General features: G+C 40.1%; 1 long non-coding RNA gene across 1 annotated transcript; it reads left to right on the top strand.

Moving 5' to 3' along the window:
* Positions 1 to 774: 774 nt before the first annotated feature.
* Positions 775 to 9,482, top strand: LOC148188350 (uncharacterized). The gene is made up of 3 exons (XR_015778067.1): positions 775 to 1,190; positions 5,061 to 5,259; positions 6,713 to 9,482. It is a non-coding gene; the product is annotated as an uncharacterized LOC148188350 (long non-coding RNA).
* The last annotated feature ends 10,033 nt before the right edge of the window (positions 9,483 to 19,515 follow it).

Here is a 19,515-nt window from a genome sequence, read left to right on the forward strand (position 1 = left end):
CTCAGGCATTCTGAATTGCTTTAAAATTTTGTCTCCAGATATATTTTTCCAATATCAGCCAGCACATACGTAGGTGGATTTTTAAAGGAAACATGCATTTGATTTTATTATTTTTGGCAGTTAATATTTATTTTAAAATTTCTGACAAGTTTTCTTTCCCATAAAGTGTTTAGTGATTGGGATTTTTTTAAAAGGGAAACTGGCAATCATTTTTTCTTGAAAACGTTTGGATATTTTTTCTTTAAACGTATATATATATATATATATATATATATATATATATATATATATATATATATATATATATATATATATATATATATATATATATATGGTATTTTTCTAAGATAACATGTTTTCCAAACCTGCGGACCCGCCAAAATGTTTAAACTCGCCAAAATTATACCAGTTATAAAAGCCTGAGACTGTAAAATCCACAAATTTCCGATGGTCCGTGAACATATGAAGTGGGAGGAACACTTGATGCATGTTCTCCGAGTCTCTCCGAGTCTCTCCGGGTCTCTCCGAGTCTCTGGACTGAACACGTGTTCGCTGTTTAGTTAAATATCTTAAATTTTGAGTCTTGATTTAAAAAAATAAAGAAAAAGTATGTCGGCTTTCTCCGCAGTGAGGGGCTCCCTCAACTGTCGAGGGGGTTCCCCTCCTCAGCAGCAGCAGCGGGGCGCTGCAGCCTGTTTGTGTTGTCGTTGATTCCAGCTCGGGAGTACCCCCTTAAACGGGCCCCGCCCCTCTGTGACGCGGCCAACGGAAGTTTTCAAATCTCACAGACGGAGCTGGCTCTGTTTGACCGTTTGCTTCGCTGCTGCTACTCGGTAAAAACGCCAAAAAATAAAGTCTAAAGTCGATTTAAAATCAAACGGAGGCAGAATTACCGTCCCCGCCGTCAGTCCGGATCGTGTCCGCGGAACTTGGAGCGCGGTTGGATGTTTTATGTAGCGGTAAGCTAGCTAAAGTTAGCCGTGTTAGCTAACATGACGGAAAAAGTTCAAGTCGGAGCTTTGAAGTGCGCTAAAGCAGAGAGGAGAGGACATCCGGGGACAAGTGTGGATATCTGGAGTTTTCATGTCCAAACATTGGACATTGTGGACATTTCACACGGGCTCCGGTGGACTCTGTCGTTTTTGCTGGATTGGACTGAAGCTAACAGCCGCCGGGTGAAAACACCGTCGGTAAGTTGTTGTCTCATAAAGGCTGTTATAGATGCTGTGTTACATGTTATAGATGCTGTGTTACATGTTATAGATGCTGTGCTACATGTTATAGATGCTGTGCTACAGGTTATAGATGCTGTGTTACATGTTACAGATGCTGTGCTACATGTTAATGATGCTGTGCTACATGTTATAGATGCTGTGCTACATGTTATAGATGCTGTGCTACATGTTATAGATGCTGTGCTACATGTTATAGATGCTGTGCTACATGTTATAGATGCTGTGCTACATGTTATAGATGCTGTGCTACATGTTATAGATGCTGTGCTACATGTCACAGATGCTGTGTTACATGTTATAGATGCTGTGTTACATGTTATAGATGCTGTGTTACATGTTAATGATGCTGTGCTACATGTTATAGATGCTGTGTTACATGTTATAGATGCTGGTTATCTGCTGTCAGAAATGCAGTTGTTTGTTGGTGTTTGTGTTTCAGACCGCTGTGTCTGCTTGGTTATCGTGTTAACCCCTTAGGGACTGCTGGGTGCATGTAATGTGCTTTTCAATCTTCAGTTTTTGATCATTTTGGCTGTGATTATGCATTTTGGTTACATTTTGGGCAGATTAAGTATGTTTGTGTAATCTTGGTATTTCCAGCTCAGCTTCAAGCAATAAGTCTAAAATACACTGTGTAAACAAAATAGTTAAATTTATACCATTAAGTACAAAACAAACAAACAATTGAAACTCGTTCAAACTGACATTTTTGATCCCACAGCCATTAACCCTCCGTATCCCGCCCACAGAGACCCTTCTTAAACACCCAAAGTGCATAATCTGCATTTAGGAGTATTGTCGCACAAAAAAATCACACTTAATTATTTTACTTGATTTAAATTTTTTGTATTTCATCAACCTACGCTGTAAACAAAATATCAAACGTTCAATAATTGTTAATATTTTTTAACCCATGAATTGCCATATTTGTAATGTAAACAAACCACATTTTGTGATGCAAAAAAACACTAAAAGTGTTGTTTTTTTTAGTAAACTACATAAAAATTTGATACTTATTTTTTTTATTATTGCAGCCTGGCATATGCCAGTGATTAACAGCAACATTGGTTCATATGCATTGTTATTTTTTCTGCTGGGTCAAATATTCTAAAATACTCACACATCACCCTTTGCACATCTCTATTAAATATTATATTGATTTATTTTTCTGCTCTATTTGAATTTGTTTTTGCAAAACAAAGTGCAAAGTGTGCATATTATACTCACCTGGATGCTGGAGGGTTAAAGCATAAAAACATTGCATTGTACCATTCCTAGGTCTTATGCCTTGAAATTTGTTTGTTATACTATTTTCCACCTGATGTTTTTTTAACCGTATTTTGCACATGGAAAAAATGCATGCTGTTTTCACTAGGTGTACTGTCACAATAAATGTTGCTGCAAATCATTGACATATCCCAGGCTGTGATGAAAAGAAAAACAACCAAAAAGCTGCTTTGCATATAGGATATTTAAAAACAATTCAGTTTTTGTGTTTGATTTTTTTCCTCATAAAAACATAGTGACAAAAACTTGCATTTAAAGGGTTAAAATTACGAAAATAAATAAATATTTGACATTTATGATTAGGACTGATGTTGGTTAAAAAAAACAATCAATGAAAGTAGAAAATAATATTAATGTGTATTATTTTTTAAAGCCTGATTTTGAAAAGCGCATTTTGTGCTCAGAGCAATATAAGTGCATGTGATGTTTAAGTGGTCCCTAACGGTTAATGATGTTGCTTTCACAGCTGGTTGTTGTTGATGCTGACGTCATGTGTTTTGATTGTTTGAGCTTCATGGCTGTATGTTTTTTTATTGTACACACTTTTTATAATTTATACACTTTATACACACTGCACATTATCCACATTGTAATTGAAATATTCATATATTTGCACTAATTGTATATTACTGCATTTCCTTGCATTTTTATTTTTACACCTAACATACTCACCATATTATGCACATTTTATTATGTAAATATTTATATATTGGACCAATTGTATACTACTGTATTTTTATTTTTACATGCTTGTGCTTGTACATGTTTCTTCTTGATATTGTTCTCTATACTGGCATCAAAGCAACTGTAACGAACCACAATCAAAAGTCTGCCAAAACTTTAACGTTTGTCTGTGGATTAGCATTGAGTGCCAGTGTTTTGCAATAGAGGGGGAAATTATTATAGCCTTACTGTACATGCTCAAAAGTTGAAAGATAAAAACTATTTCCACAGCCTGTTGACCATCACTTTGATATCAAACATTCTTCGCAATACGAACAAAATACTGGAAAGAAATAAAGAAAGAAATTACAATCTAATGTGTGAATGCATGACCCATCTATGTTGATGAAGCATGATGTGTCCTATGAACTGAGTAGGAAAAATTGTTGAACAATTAACAGTTTCTGAAGTTTCTTGGAAGTTGATGATAAATATTGTGATATTTTTGTAAAAATAAATTGACTGAGAAACAAAAAGCACAAACCTCATGTTAGAATTACAAGACTGCCTTTAAATCAAACTTCTGACTGAGATCCAAATTCTTCATTTAAACTCCTTGAGCGCACTGCCGTCTTTTGTCAATGTAAACACACGGCTGCCAGTTGTTTAGATACTTGTTTACCGAAGTTATGATTAAATTTTATTAACAGTAAAGGTTCAGGGTGTCAGTCGCTGTTCTCTGGTAGTTTTAGCACCTTACCGTCTCAACAAGTGAGCCCTCAGAGCCGGGGCTGCTGAGGGGGAGGTTTTCCAGAAGTCGATGACAATCTTCACGTCACTATTATTTAGGGCTGCAGCTATCGAATATTTTAGTAATCGAGTATTCTACTGAAAATTCCATCGAGTAATCGGATAAAACATATTTTTGTTTAGTTAAAGAGCAATTATAAATATTCATGAGACAATAAGACATTTCACCTAATAATGAACCATTGGTTTCCTTTTTTAACTACCCAGTTAGTTTATAATGTTTTTTTTCCACCCTCATCACTCTGCAGCGCTGTGTTTTTACAGATTAAATAAAGCCTGTATGAAAGGCATGTTAGCCACGCATCCACAGTAGTCATAATTAATAGAAACCTAGCCCTCCGCAGGGCTAACGTTATGTTAGCAAGGTACAGTAACGTTAATCTCATTAATTAGCGCTACGTTAACTTCATTTTGCCTCGTCTCGGGTGACGGTTCTCCGCTCTCGGAGTAAACAGGGGGCCTCGGTGGAGATGCTGCAGCATTGAAGACGTACTGTTGTGGTATGCAAGCGCTGTCTTACAGTGAATACACGCAGCAGTGTTCGCCTCGGTGTCCAGCTTGAAATGCTTCCACACTTTTGACATTTTCTGCCTTTTCTTTGTGCCTTTCTCTTCGCTTTCGTCGCCTTCTTCGTCGTTACCTCTACATCCATGGTTAAAACCAAACATATCCGCCGCCTCTTTCTTCTTCCTTTACTTGCGTGACGTCAACGCGTTGTGCCGCATTAAAAGTAGTCCGGACGAAATACCATGCTTTGAGCTGGCAAAATTAAACGATTCCTCGAGGCAGAGAAAATTCCTTGATCATTTTTTGTAATCGAGTTACTCGAATTATTCGAGGAATAGTTTCAGCCCTACTATTATTTATTTATTTATTTATTTATTTATTTTGTATGACAGTTTATTTCCACTCCTTGTTCAGTATCAACTTTTTGTCACTATTTTGTCTGGGGGGTTGGGGGGTGTTTGTTTTCAATATCAAAACTTGCTGTCGCTGTTCTAGCGCCACAGGAATGAGGAAAAGTGAATTTTCCCTGTAAATAATACCTCTGTGTGTGTCTCTCAGGTCAGGAGCGTATCGGCATCGATTCCCAGTACGAGCAGGAGGAGAAGGTCCAGTTTGTGATTGACATGGCCGGCAATGGCCCACGCTCTCCACAACATGCAGATGGACCTGTGTCCCAAAAGCTCCAGCATCTACCCCCAGATGGATCTGACAGGAGGGAGGAAACTGCTCAATTACATCCGTAGGGTCAGCTTCATTGGTAGGTTGAAAGACCCTTCTCTACTTCTGCCGTATGTTCAGGGATTAGCTGAAGAGAGTGCCCCCCCCAGTATGGGGACAATGCCAAAATGCAGATATGTTTAGCGATTAGCTGAAATACCATTGGAGTGTCGGACGGTAAACAGTGGCTAGACTGTAGAGACCATCGTTGTAGTTTAAGTTTGTAGTTGGAGCCGTATCGATCGGTCAAGGCTCCAATGTTACGGGGACACCTGGTCCCTCCCCCGGAGGCATTCCGGGAGGGGGGTGGAGCTTGTAGGCAAGTGTCTCTCGGGCGGGACTTTGGCCATAGAGACCAGTCGGACTTATCCCAAATAAGTAACATGCTGTCACCACCCAGTGGATCCATGGCCCGCAGGGTTGGAATCAGGGCTGGGCAGCCGGGCAGCATGAAGGGGAGGGTTCCCAGGACGTGCTGACCCCTGGCATCATCGATTCCTCCTTAGGGGCCATATCCCGTACATCCCGGGGGAGGATGTGGACAGGGAATCCAAGTGGTCCATGTTCAGTACCTCCATTGTGGAAGCGGCTGCTAAAAGCTGTGGTCCAAAGGTCGCCCGTGCCTGTCTTTGCTAGCAGCCTGGCATACCAAAACAAATACTTTGTTTTAGGTACTGCGGGTAGACACCAGTGGGGAGCAGGAAGCTGTCAGGCGTCAGACAGCAACCTACACACCTGCTGGTGGAAACCCAACAGAGAGGTGTTTTCCTAGACTGCACTTGGCCTGAAGGGCTGCAGCTGAGGCAGTCGCCAAAGCAAAAACTCGGGTGTTCGGGAGGCCACGAAGGAGGAAAGTGTTGCTGGGGAGAGGGACGTCTGGAGTGCTCTGCTCTGCCTGTTGTCCCCGTGACCCGGCCTCGAATAAAAGGCAGTAAATGGCACAGGTAACACAAATTCATTTGTTTTAATGATGAATTTATGTTTTTACTGGAGACAAACAATAAAGAACCAATCTATCAGTCTATCTATCTACCCTTTAGGGGAGAGTCTCTAGACTTTTACTAGCTTTTGTTTCATTTGATCTGGACCTGATAAGACAATGATGACTCAGCCAGTTAGTGTTGAGAGTACCTTCCCCGGGACACAACAGTTTTACATACTTACAACATCTAATGCACGTCTGTCCGTCCTGGAAGAGGGATCCCTTATCATCCTCTGCCACTCTTCCTGAGGTTTCTTCCTTTTTCTTCCCCCGTTAAAGGGGTTCTTTTTGGAAGTTTTTCCTTAGGTGATGTAAGGGTCTAAGGGCAGAGGGATGTCGTATGCTGTAAAGCCCTCTGAGGCAAACCATGTCTTAATGGGCATTAAAAATAAAATAGACTTGATTGCCCAATAGTGACCCCAAACGCTCTCTATTTAGAGTGATAGAGAGTGTTCAGCTGTGGCCAAAAAGTTCAAATAATAATCTTTCCACTTTTCCTTCTTCTCCACAGAAAACATTATGAGGTCAAGCAAAGATGTGAGGGAGACTTAATCAGGATGAAGGAAAAGACGACTCCACCTCTCCTCGGCTCTGTGATGATGCGATGGCTAGTGTTATTGATGAGGGTCTGCTGTGATCAAACTACAGTGTTCAGATGATGGACAACAAAAGCACATCCTCACGGTACTGGCTTTTTATGCATTAACAAGCGAGTAAAGAGAGCAAGTGCTAGCAATTTTTCTAGGAAATGTGTGTTTAATAGTGTATGCACTTTTAGTGTTTTTTTTTTTTTTTTTTGACATGCTAAGCGATGGTGTTTTTGGCCCTTTTTGCAGCTTTCTATGCTATGGTGTGTATCAGCAGGCTATTCAAGGATGTTTCCAGCTGTTTTCAGGACATGTCAAATTTTGACATTTTTGCCTTACTATAGCCTTGCACTTGTGACATTTTTTCAACATGCCAAATGCCATTGGCTGAGTGCCCCAGCTAATGGCATGAGCTGTTAAGAGATGAGCTATCCATACGAACTTGCGTGTTGTGTCCGATAATGTGCGAGGCCTGCGGGTTGGACACAGTGATGGAGATAAAGAGCGTTGTTTTGTTGTGGACAAGCTGTTGGGGAACAGTGATATACTGTGAATTCAGGAGACATTTTTACCTAAACAGGACTTGGAAAGACTGAATGTTTTACATAATGACTTTTATGGGGCTGGTGAACTGACCCCAGACCTTACTACTAAAATAGTCCATGGCAGGATCCCAGGTGGAGTTGACATCTTAAAGAAAAGGAGTAGGATCAAATGATTGATGTGATAAGATTGGCTGTTGACTGGGCGATTGGACTGGAAATCGGCTGTAAAGATAAAAAGTTTGTCATCTTGAACATCTATACACCGTATGAGTCTCCCCAAAATGAGGATGAATACCTCAGTAGACGGGCCTTTATAATGTCTTTTATTCAGGACAATGCCTCCACCTGTATTTATGTTGTGGGAGACATGAATGCGGATCTGTCTGATGCTAATCTCTTTGTGTTAATCACAGAGTGCACTTTGGTTCTGATGGTGGCTTTGTCCTCTCCAGTAAGGTGCTCATGCCTGACAATAGCTATACTTATATCAGTGAGTTTACAGCCTCATGGCGTGACCTCTGTCTCTGTCCCGCTGATGCACATGACTCTACAGAGGACATCAAGATTAACTATGAACCAGCCATGACCAAGCATGTCCCATTCTCTGTAGTTTTAAATGTAGATAATCTACCCGTGTTAACATAGATTTTGACATCAAATATAACACAAATAAGAGTAATATCCTGATTATCAGAAGTAAGGAAGACAGAAAAGCAGTATTCCCTGACTTCCTCCCGTCAGGTACAGCTCTTAAGGTGTGTGATGGGTTAAAATACCTGGGCCGCTACATCAGCAGTGATCTATCAAGTGAAAGGGACATACTCAGTGCTGTAAGGCAACGCGTTGGCTCGTACGTTTAGTTTGTGTACGCAGCCCATGAAAACCTCTCTGTTTGAAGCTCTCTGTACGCCTCTGTAAACTTCCCATCTGTGGCATCGCTCCAGGACAGGCAGCTGCAGACACGGACTGTGGCCTGTGATGAGAACATGAGGCTGCAGCTGACACACGCTCGGAGTTCCAGTACGAGCCAAATGTTCGCCAGTGTTGGTGTTTCTACTTGTTCTGCTGTAATCAGAAATATTATTTATAGGTAATGTAGAGCGGGAAAGTCTGAAAACAGCGTTATTTTGGATCCAGTCAATCCTGGCCTGGTTCTATGAGGTTTAAGTCTGTAATATGGAGCCACTGGCATTGATGCTTGATTCGCTGTGGTATGTATGTATGTATATATGTATATATGTATGTATCTATGCTTGTGTAGCTATATATATATATATATATATATATATATATATATATATATATATACAGTGTTTCCTCTAGGATTTTTTTCAGCAGCGGGGGCAGGCTCTCCGGGGAGCCGTGGCGGCGTAAACAAATGACGCTTTTTAAAGGCTGAATGTAAAAATAAAAAATAATAACAAAAATTCAACAATAAAATAATAAAAACAATAAATAATAATTTCTTGATGGGGCTGTAATCAGTGGCAAAGTTTGCACCCGGGCTCAGAACGATGGATTTTTCTGGGTTTTCTGTAGAGCAGCTCTGAGGCTCTGTTGTACGGAAATTCCCCAAGAGGCCCGTTGATGCTCAGCAGCATACATGCTGCAGGGTGATCCCCCTGCAGCCTGTTTCTCAAGTCAGTCTTCACCTACAAATAGAAACAATCATTTTTATTTATTTTTTTCAACCCATTTAGGGTCCCAGTCTGATAGCCTGTGTTTCCCTTTATGTTTTTCTCCTCTCCTCTCATCTCTCTCTCCTGCACCATCACTTTGCTCTCCTGCTCCTTCACTCGGCACTCCCCCTCCTGTACTCTGCTCTCCTTCACTTTGTTGCACTGCTCCTCCCTGTCTGTTACTTGTCTTATACGATTACATGAAACATTAACGTTAGATAATTTACACTCACGTAACCTTAGCTGGCCATCAATATTTTGCGAATGTTTATTTAACTAATAAAATCTATTATGAGTTTTCTTAAGCGAATAAGTCTACCTTTTCTCCGGTAAGTTGCACGCTATTTTCAAGCCGACACTCCTCTGACTCTCTCTGCGAGTAGCTAATTAACGTCGGCACCAGTTAGTTCTGTTGGGGGCGGGGGGGGGCGGTGGTATCTACCCCAAAGAGTAGATACGGAGCAAAATAGTTATCTGCCTCAGCACTTGCGACACCCAACGCAGTGCAGGACTGTGCTGTGATGCGCGGTGATATATTTGAAATTTAAAAAAAAAAAAAAAAGACGACATTTGAAGGAGCGGCGGGTAGGATTTAGGAGTGGCGGGCCGCCACTCCTAAATGAGTGTAAAGGAAACACTGTATATATATATATATATATATATATATATATATATATATATATATATGTAGATGTATATGTATCTCCGTTTCAGCAGAGTCTTTAATAAAGTTTTGAATTGAAGAATTAAATTAATTTTGTTTTGCAACTTTCTATGCTATGACGTGTCTCAGCACGCTATTTTAAGCTGTTTCCAGCTCTTTTCAACAGTTTTTGGGACGTTTTAAATTTTAACATTTTTTGACTTGTTATAGCTGTATTGTAATTGTACTATTTTATATGTAAGGATACGCAAGTGACGTAAACAAGGGTAGTGATAGGACAGGAAGAAGTCTGTGGGTAGTTGGATTATGCGGCAGAAGCAGTTTGTGTACAGTCCAGTTAGTCTCAGTCCAGTGTTATGTTGTAACTCATGTCAATAAAGCCAACAAAGACAGATACCGCGAGCTGATGATATTTCTACATAACACGACATGGTGTCAGAAGTTCCCACCTTCGGAGAGTTTTGACTTCTCCAGGCCAGAACAATGGCTGGAGTGGCGCCAGCGATTTCATCACTACAGGATAGCAACGAAGCTCAATAAAGAAGATGCAGAAGTACAGGTCTGTACACTGCTCTACTCGCTAGGGAAGGAGACCAAGCAAGTTTATAAGACTTTCACGTTTTCAGATGAGGATGATCAGAATGATTATGAGACTAATGGAGAAACTGGACTACTTTGTGCCAAAAGTGAATACTATTTACGAGTGAGCTCGTTTCCATCAGCACGTTCAACATCCAGGGGAAACGGCGGAGGAACACATCAGGAGCCTGCATGAGTTAGCAGACACCTGCACATTTGCTGATGCCAAGGATGAAAGTATCCGTTACAGGTTGGTCATTGGGATATTAGACAAAAGGCTATCAGAAAAGCTACAACTGATGTCTAACTTGACGCTCAATAAAGTGGTAGAGCTAGTGTGACAGTCAGAGCAAGTTAAACAGCACGTCAGTGAGCAACGGTCTAATGCTAACAGAGATCAACAGAGCCACAATAATGGTCATGGATACAACAAAGGGGCCAAAGTGAAACAAGCACAGCATATAAACAAAGGACACAAATGTTATAGATGTGGTCGTGTGCATGTTAAAGAGGACAAGTGTCCAGCAAGTAATGCAGAATGCCACAACTGCAAGAAACTGGGACATTTTGCAGTCGTTTGTCACTCCCGTGTGGTTAACAAAGTAACTGCACCCAAAAAGGAAAGTGCAAGGAGCCAAGTACATTTCCTTGGAGACATCACAGATGTGGAGGATTCAAGCAATGCATGGACAGTGAAACTGCCAATACAAGGTACTGAAATCTACACTTGTATCTGCTCGATTCAGGAGCAGATACAAGTGTCATACCAGAGGAGACATTTAATGAGCTACAGAATAAGCCAAAACTACAGAAAACAGTGAACAAACTTCAGTCCCCTACAGTGTGTCAACTGCCAGACGTGTGTCAGTGCCCATGCTATCAAAAGTTAAACAGGAGCTAGACCGCATGGTAAAGACTGGAGTAATTCAACCTATCAAAGAGCCGACAGAGTGGTGTGCACCAATGGTTCCTGTACCCAAGAAAAACAAAGACAAGCCAAGATTGTGTGTTGATTTAAAAGTGTTGAACAAACTTGCCGGTGCCAAGGTGTTCTTTCTTTTAGTCGCAGCCAGTGGCTTCTGGCAGATACCGTTAGACAGCGAGAGTGCCAAACTAACGACATTCATTACTCCTTTTGGTAGGTACTACTTCAATAGACTGCCATTTGAAATCACAAGCACACCTGAAATCTTTCAGCGTAAAATGATAAAAGAGCTCTTGAAGGACCATGAGGGCGTGGCCATTTACATGGACGATATACTCATGTACTCCGACACAACTGAAGAGCATGAGGTAAGACTTCAGAAAAACCTGGACACTCTCAAGAAAGCAGTTTTTAAGTTAAACCATGAGAAATGTCTCCTACGCCAGCAACAACTTAACTATCTTGGAAACTGCACTGATGAACACGGTATCCGACCAGACAAGGCAAAAGTCCAAGCCGTCACTGAGCTCGAACCACCAAGTAACGTCACTGACCTGAGGAGGGTCCTTGGAATGATCCATTACCTAGGCAGATATCTCTCAAACTTGTCTGAGGTCACCAAACCCCGCAATGACCTACTAAAAAATGATGCAACATGGGCTTGGACTGCAGCTCAGGAGGAAGCCTTCAAAAAGGTGAAGCAGCTTGTCGCAAAGTCTCCCATACTAGCATTCTAGTCTGGGCTTATGAGAAATTTACCAGATATCTCTATGGCTTAAACTCCTTTACCCTACAGAGTGACCACAAACCCCTGATTCCTCTAATAAATTGCAAGGATCTCCATTCAGTTCCTGTGAGGTGTCAGAGACTATTGTTATGTATGATGCGCTACAACCCCACAGCTGTATATGTCCTTGGGAAAGAGCTCGTAATAGCAGATACACTTTCTAGACATCCACAAGCAGCTGTTACACGAGAAATTGCAGAACTGACAAGCGAAATACAAGCCTACAAGGAAGCAGTTCACAAATCATGTCCTATCTCACCCACTAAACCCGAGTTGGTTCAGGAGCAGACCCGAGAGGATGCAGAACTGCTGATAGTCCAACACTATGAACTGACAGGACAGCCCAAATAAGCAATCAAGGTGCCAGACAAGATAAAAGCCTACTACACCTCCAGACATTCTCTCACAGTGTCAGACAACCTAGTGTTGTACAACCATAGAATGGTAGTGCCAAAAACCACAAGAAAACTAAACTGAAAAACATCTTCTCCAGATGGGGCTGCCCAAATGAACTGATCACTGATAATGGTCCCCAATTCTCTTGGGGGGCTTTCATGTAGTTCTCTCAGAAGTATGATTTCAGACATATCACCACCAGCCCCCACTACGCTCAAGCCAATGGAGAAGACAATAATACAGACAGCCAAACGGTTTCTGAGACAGGCTGATCCCTTTCTAGCCTTTATGATTTACAGAGATACCCCGTTACAGGCTACAGGCGTGAGCCCAGCACAGCTCATGCTCGGAGGGCAGATCTGTAATACAGTTCCAACCTTGGAAACCAAGCTACAGCCCGTATGGCCAGATCTCCAGCACGTGAGATGGGTTGATGACAGAGCAAAACAAGGTTACAGATATGCCTACAATACCAGGCATGACGTCCGAACTCTACCAGAACTCCAGCCAGGACTCAGTGTTGCTGTGAAGCTGGACAGCGAGAAAGGATGGGCAAAGACGGCCTCTGTCCTTAAACGGTGTGACTCACCATGGTCATACTTCGCCCAAACAAGCGGAGGAGCACTTTGACGGACTGTATTTATCTCGCTACTTAATGTGGTTTTGAACTTTTTTCAGCTGTTTTGAGGACGTGTCTTTCTTGACATTTTTGTTTTACTATAGCCTTGTTTATTGAGTCGTTTTTTCGACATACCAAATTATGGTGTTTTTGTCCATTTTTGCAACTTTCTATGCTATGGCGCGTCTCAGCACGCTATTTAACATGGTTTTCAATGATTTTCAGCTGTTTTTGGGATGTGTCATTTTTTGACAGTTTTGCCTTGCTATAGCCTTGCTTTTTGGGTCATTTTCCGACATGCCAAATTATGGTGGGTTTTTTTTCCATTTTTGCAACTTTCTATGCTATGGCGTGTCCCAGCACGCTATTTAATGCTGTTCTAAGCTGTTTTCAGCAGTTTTTGGGACGTGTCATTTTTGGACATTTTTGCCATACCATAGCCTTGCTTTTTGGGTCATTTTTTCGATATCCCAAATTATGGTGTTTGTGTTTGTTTTTGCAACTTTCTATGCTATGGTCTGTTTAAACAGGTTACATAATGCTGTTCTAAGTTATTTTCAGCTGTTTTTGGGACGTGTCATTTTTAAACGTTTTTGCCTTACTATAGCCTTGCTTTTTGGGTCAGTTTTTTCGACATGCCAAATTATGGTGTTTGTGTCCATTTTTGCAACTTTCTATGCTATGGTGCGTCTCAGCACAACTTTTAATGTGGTTTTCAACAATTTTCAGCTGTTTTTGGGACGTGTCATTTTTTGACGTTTTTGCCTTACTATAGCCTTGCTTTTTTGGTCATTTTTTCGACATGCCAAATTCTGGTGTTTTTGACCGTTTTTGCAACTTTCTATGCTATGGTGTGTCTCAGGACCTTATATAATGCTGTTCTAAACTATTTTTAGCTGTTTTTGGGACGTGTCATTTTTTGACGTTTTTGCCTTACTATAGCCTTGCTTTTTGGGTCATTTTTCCGACATTCCAAATTATGGTGTTTTTATCCGTTTTTGCAACTTTCTATGGTATGGCGCGTCTCAGCACGCTATTTAATGCTGTTCTAAGTGGTTTTCAGCTGTTTTTGGGACGTGTCATTTTTTGACGTTTTTGCCTATACTATAGCCTTCCTTTTTAGGTCGTTTTTTCGACATGCCAAATTCTGGTGTTTTTGACCGTTTTTGCAACTTTGTATGCTATGGCGCATCTCAGGACGCTATTTAATGCTTTTCTAAACTATTTTAAGCTGTTTTTGGGACGTGTCATTTTGTGACGTTTTTGCCTATACTATAGCCTTCCTTTTTAGGTCGTTTTTTCGACATGCCAAATGATGGTGTTTTTATCCGTTTTTGCAACTTTCTATGCTATGGCGTGTCTCAGCACGCTATTTAATGCTGTTCTAAGTTATTTTCAGCTGTTTTTGGGAAGTGTCATTTTTTGACGTTTTTGCCTTACTATAGCCTTGCTTTTTAGGTCATTTTTTTGACATGCCAAATTATGGTGTTTGTGTCCGTTTTTGCAACTTTCTATGCTATGGTGCGTCTCAGCACACCTTTTAATGTGGTTTCCAACAATTTTCAGCTGTTTTTGGGACGTGTCATTTTTTGACCTTTTTGCCTTACTATAGCCTTCCTTTTTAGGTCGTTTTTTCGACATGCCAAATTCTGGTGTTTTTGACCGTTTTTGCAACTTTCTATGCTATGGCGCATCTCAGGACCTTATTTAATGCTGTTCTAAACTATTTTAAGCTGTTTTTGGGACGTGTCATTTTGTGATGTTTTTGCCTTACTATAGCCTTGCTTTTTGGGTCAGTTTTTCAACATGCCAAATTCTGGTGTTTTTGACCGTTTTTGCAACTTTCTATGGTATGGCGCGTCTCAGCACGCTATTTAATGCTGTTCTAAGTGGTTTTCAGCTGTTTTTGGGACGTGTCATTTTTTGACGTTTTTGCCTTACTATAGCCTTGCTTTTTGGGTCATTTTTTCGACATGCCAAATTCTGGTGTTTTTGACCGTTTTTGCAACTTTCTATGCTATGGTGTGTCTCAGGACCTTATATAATGCTGTTCTAAACTATTTTTAGCTGTTTTTGGGATGTGTCATTTTTTGACGTTTTTGCCTTACTATAGCCTTGCTTTTTGGGTCATTTTTTCAACATGCCAAATTATGATTTTTTTATCCGTTTTTGCAACTTTCTGTGCTATGGCGCGTCTCAAGACGCTATTTAATGCTGTTCTAAGTGATTTTCAGCTGTTTTTGGGACGTGTCATTTTTTGACGTTTTTGCCTTACTATAGCCTTGCTTTTTGGGTCAGTTTTTTTGACATGCCAAATTATGGTGTTTGTGTCCATTTTTTTTGCAACTTTCTATGCTATGGTGCGTCTCAGCACACCTTTTAATGTGGTTTTCAACAATTTTCAGCTGTTTTTGGGACGTGTCATTTTTTGACGTTTTTGCCTTACTATAGCCTTGCTTTTTGGGTCAGTTTTTTTGACATGCCAAATTATGGTGTTTGTGTCCATTTTTTTTGCAACTTTCTATGCTATGGTGCGTCTCAGCACACCTTTTAATGTGGTTTTCAACAATTTTCAGCTGTTTTTGGAACGTGTCATTTTTTGACCTTTTTGCCTTACTATAGCCTTCCTTTTTAGGTCGTTTTTTCGACATGCCAAATTCTGGTGTTTTTGACCGTTTTTGCAACTTTCTATGCTATGGCGCATCTCAGGACCTTATTTAATGCTGTTCTAAACTATTTTAAGCTGTTTTTGGGACGTGTCATTTTGTGACGTTTTTGCCTTACTATAGCCTTACTTTTTGGGTCATTTTTTCAACATGCCAAATTCTGGTGTTTTTGACCGTTTTTGCAGCTTTCTATGCTATGGTGTGTCTCAGGACCTTATATAATGCTGTTCTAAACTATTTTTAGGTGTTTTTGGGGCGTGTCATTTTTTGACGTTTTTGCCTTACTATAGCCTTGCTTTTTGGGTCATTTTTTCGACATGCCAAATTATGGTGTTTGTGTCCGTTTTTGCAACTTTCCATGCTATGGCGCGTCTCAGCACACTTTGTAATGTGGTTTTTCAACAATTTTCAGCTGTTTTTGGGACGTGTCATTTTTTGACGTTTTTGCCTTACTATAGCCTTGCTTTTTGGGTCATTTTTTCGACATGCCAAAGTATGGTGTTTTTTTATACGTTTTTGCAACTTTCTATACTATGACGCGTCTCAGGACCTTATTTAATGCTGTTCTAAACTATTTTCAGTTGTTTTTGGGACGTGTCATTTTTTGACGTTTTTGCCTTACTATAGCCTTGCTTTTTGGGTCATTTTTTCGACATGCCAAATTATGGTGTTTTTATCCATTTTTGCAACTTTGTATGCTATGGCGTGTCTCAGCACGCTATGTAATGCTGTTCTACGTCGTTTTCAGCAGTTTTTGAGACGTGTCAATTTTTGACGTTTTTGCCTTACTATAGCCTTGCTCTTTGGGTCATTTTTTTGACATGCCAAATTATGGTGTTTGTGTCAGTTTTTGCAACTTTCCATGCTATGGCGCGTCTCAGCACACTTTGTAATGTGGTTTTCAACAATTTTCAGCTGTTTTTGGGACGTGTCATTTTTTGACGTTTTTGCCTTACTATAGCCTTGCTTTTTGGGTCATTTTTTCAACATGCCAAATTATGGTGTTTTTATCCGTTTTTGCAACTTTCTATACTATGACGCGTCTCAGGACCTTATTTAATGCTGTTCTAAACTATTTTCAGTTGTTTTTGGGACGTGTCATTTTTTGACGTTTTTGCCTTACTATAGCCTTGCTTTTTGGGTCATTTTTTCGACATGCCAAATTATGGTGTTTTTATCCATTTTTGCAACTTTGTATGCTATGGCGTGTCTCAGCACACTATGTAAAGCTGTTCTACGTCGTTTTCAGCAGTTTTTGAGACGTGTCAATTTTTGACGTTTTTGCCTTACTATAGCCTTGCTCTTTGGGTCATTTTTTCAACATTCCAAATTATGGTGTTTTTATCCGTTTTTGCAACTTTCTATGGTATGGCGCGTCTCAGCACGCTATTTAATGCTGTTCTAAACTATTTTAAGCTGTTTTTGGGACGTGTCATTTTTTGACGTTTTTGCCTTACTATAGCCTTGCTTTTTGGGTCATTTTTTTCGACATGCCAAATTATGGTGTTTGTGTCCGTTTTTGCAACTTTCTATGCTATGGTGCGTCTCAGTACACCTTTTAATGTGGTTTTCAACAATTTTCAGCTGTTTTTGGGACGTGTCATTTTTTGACGTTTTTGCCTTACTATAGCCTTGCTTTTTGGGTCATTTTTTTGACATGCCAAATTATGATGTTTTTATCCATTTTTGCAACTTTCTGTGCTATGGCGCGTCTCAGCACGCTATTTAATGCTGTTCTAAAGTATTTTAAGCTGTTTTGGGGATGTGTCATTTTTTGACGTTTTTGCCTTACTATAGCCTTGCTTTTTGGGTGAGTTTTTTTCGACATGCCAAATTATGGTGTTTTTATCCGTTTTTACAACTTTGTATGCTATGGCGCGTCTCAGCACGCTATTTAATGCTGTTCTAAACTATTTTAAGCTGTTTTTGGGACGTGTCATTTTTTGACGTTTTTGCCTTACTATAGCCTTGCTTTTTGGGTCATTTTTTCGACATGCCAAATAATGGTGTTTATGTCAGTTTTTGCAACTTTGTATGCTATGGCGCGTCTCAGCACGCTATTTAATGCTATTCTAAACTATTTTCAACAGTTTTTTGGACGCAGCATTTTTTGACGTTTTTGCCTTACCATAGCCTTGCTTTTTGGGTGAGTTTTTTTCAACATGCCAAATTATGGTGTTTTTGTCCGTTTTTGCAACTTTCTATGCTATGACGCGTCTCAGCACGCAATTTAATGCTGGTCTAACTTGTTTTCAGCTGTTTTTGGGACGTGTCATTTTTTGACGTTTTTGCCTTACTATAGCCTTGCTTTTTGGGTCATTTTTTCAACATGCCAAATTATGATGTTTTTGTCCGTTTTTGCAACTTTCTGTGCTATGGCGCGTCTCAGCACGCTATTTAATGCTGTTCTAAGTGGTTTTCAGCTGTTTGTGGGACGTGTCATTTTTTGACGTTTTTGCCTTACCATAGCCTTGCTTTTTGGGTGAGTTTTTTTCAACATGCCAAATTATGGTGTTTTTGTCCGTTTTTGCAACTTTCTATGCTATGACGCGTCTCAGCACGCAATTTAATGCTGGTCTAACTTGTTTTCAGCTGTTTTTGGGACGTGTCATTTTTTGACGTTTTTGCCTTACTATAGCCTTGCTTTTTGGGTCATTTTTTCAACATGCCAAATTATGGTGTTTTTGTCCGTTTTTGCAACTTTCTGTGCTATGGCGCGTCTCAGCACGCTATTTAATGCTGTTCTAAGTGGTTTTCAGCTGTTTGTGGGACGTGTCATTTTTTGACGTTTTTGCCTTACTATAGCCTTACTTTTTGGATCAGTTTTTTTCGACATGCCAAATTATGGTGTTTTTATCCGTTTTTACAACTTTGTATGCTATGGCGTGTCTCAGCACGCTATTTAATGCTGTTCTAAGTTATTTTCAGCTGTTTTTGGGAAGTGTCATTTTTTGACGTTTTTGCCTTACTATAGCCTTGCTTTTTAAGTCATTTTTTTGACATGCCAAATTATGGTGTTTGTGTCCGTTTTTGCAACTTTCTATGCTATGGTGCGTCTCAGCACACCTTTTAATGTGGTTTCCAACAATTTTCAGCTGTTTTTGGGACGTGTCATTTTTTGACCTTTTTGCCTTACTATAGCCTTCCTTTTTAGGTCGTTTTTTCGACATGCCAAATTCTGGTGTTTTTGACCGTTTTTGCAACTTTCTATGCTATGGCGCATCTCAGGACCTTATTTAATGCTGTTCTAAACTATTTTAAGCTGTTTTTGGGACGTGTCATTTTGTGATGTTTTTGCCTTACTATAGCCTTGCTTTTTGGGTCAGTTTTTCAACATGCCAAATTCTGGTGTTTTTGACCGTTTTTGCAACTTTCTATGGTATGGCGCGTCTCAGCACGCTATTTAATGCTGTTCTAAGTGGTTTTCAGCTGTTTTTGGGACGTGTCATTTTTTGACGTTTTTGCCTTACTATAGCCTTGCTTTTTGGGTCATTTTTTCAACATGCCAAATTATGGTGTTTTTGTCCGTTTTTGCAACTTTCTGTGCTATGGCGCGTCTCAGCACGCTATTTAATGCTGTTCTAAGTGGTTTTCAGCTGTTTGTGGGACGTGTCATTTTTTGACGTTTTTGCCTTACTATAGCCTTACTTTTTGCCTCATTTTCTCCGACATGCCAAATTATGGTGTTTGTGTCCGTTTTTGCAACTTTCTATGCTATGGTGCGTCTCAGTACACCTTTTAATGTGGTTTTCAACAATTTTCAGCTGTTTTTGGACGTGTCATTTTTGGCGTTTTTGCCTTACTATAGCCTTGCTTTTTGGGTCATTTTTTCAACATGCCAAATTATGATGTTTTTATCCAATTTTG

Source organism: Plectropomus leopardus, chromosome 11, assembly GCF_026936395.1.
Source record: "Plectropomus leopardus strain MGB_pleo_1.0 chromosome 11, ASM2693639v1, whole genome shotgun sequence".
Taxonomy (NCBI): domain Eukaryota; kingdom Metazoa; phylum Chordata; class Actinopteri; order Perciformes; family Serranidae; genus Plectropomus; species Plectropomus leopardus.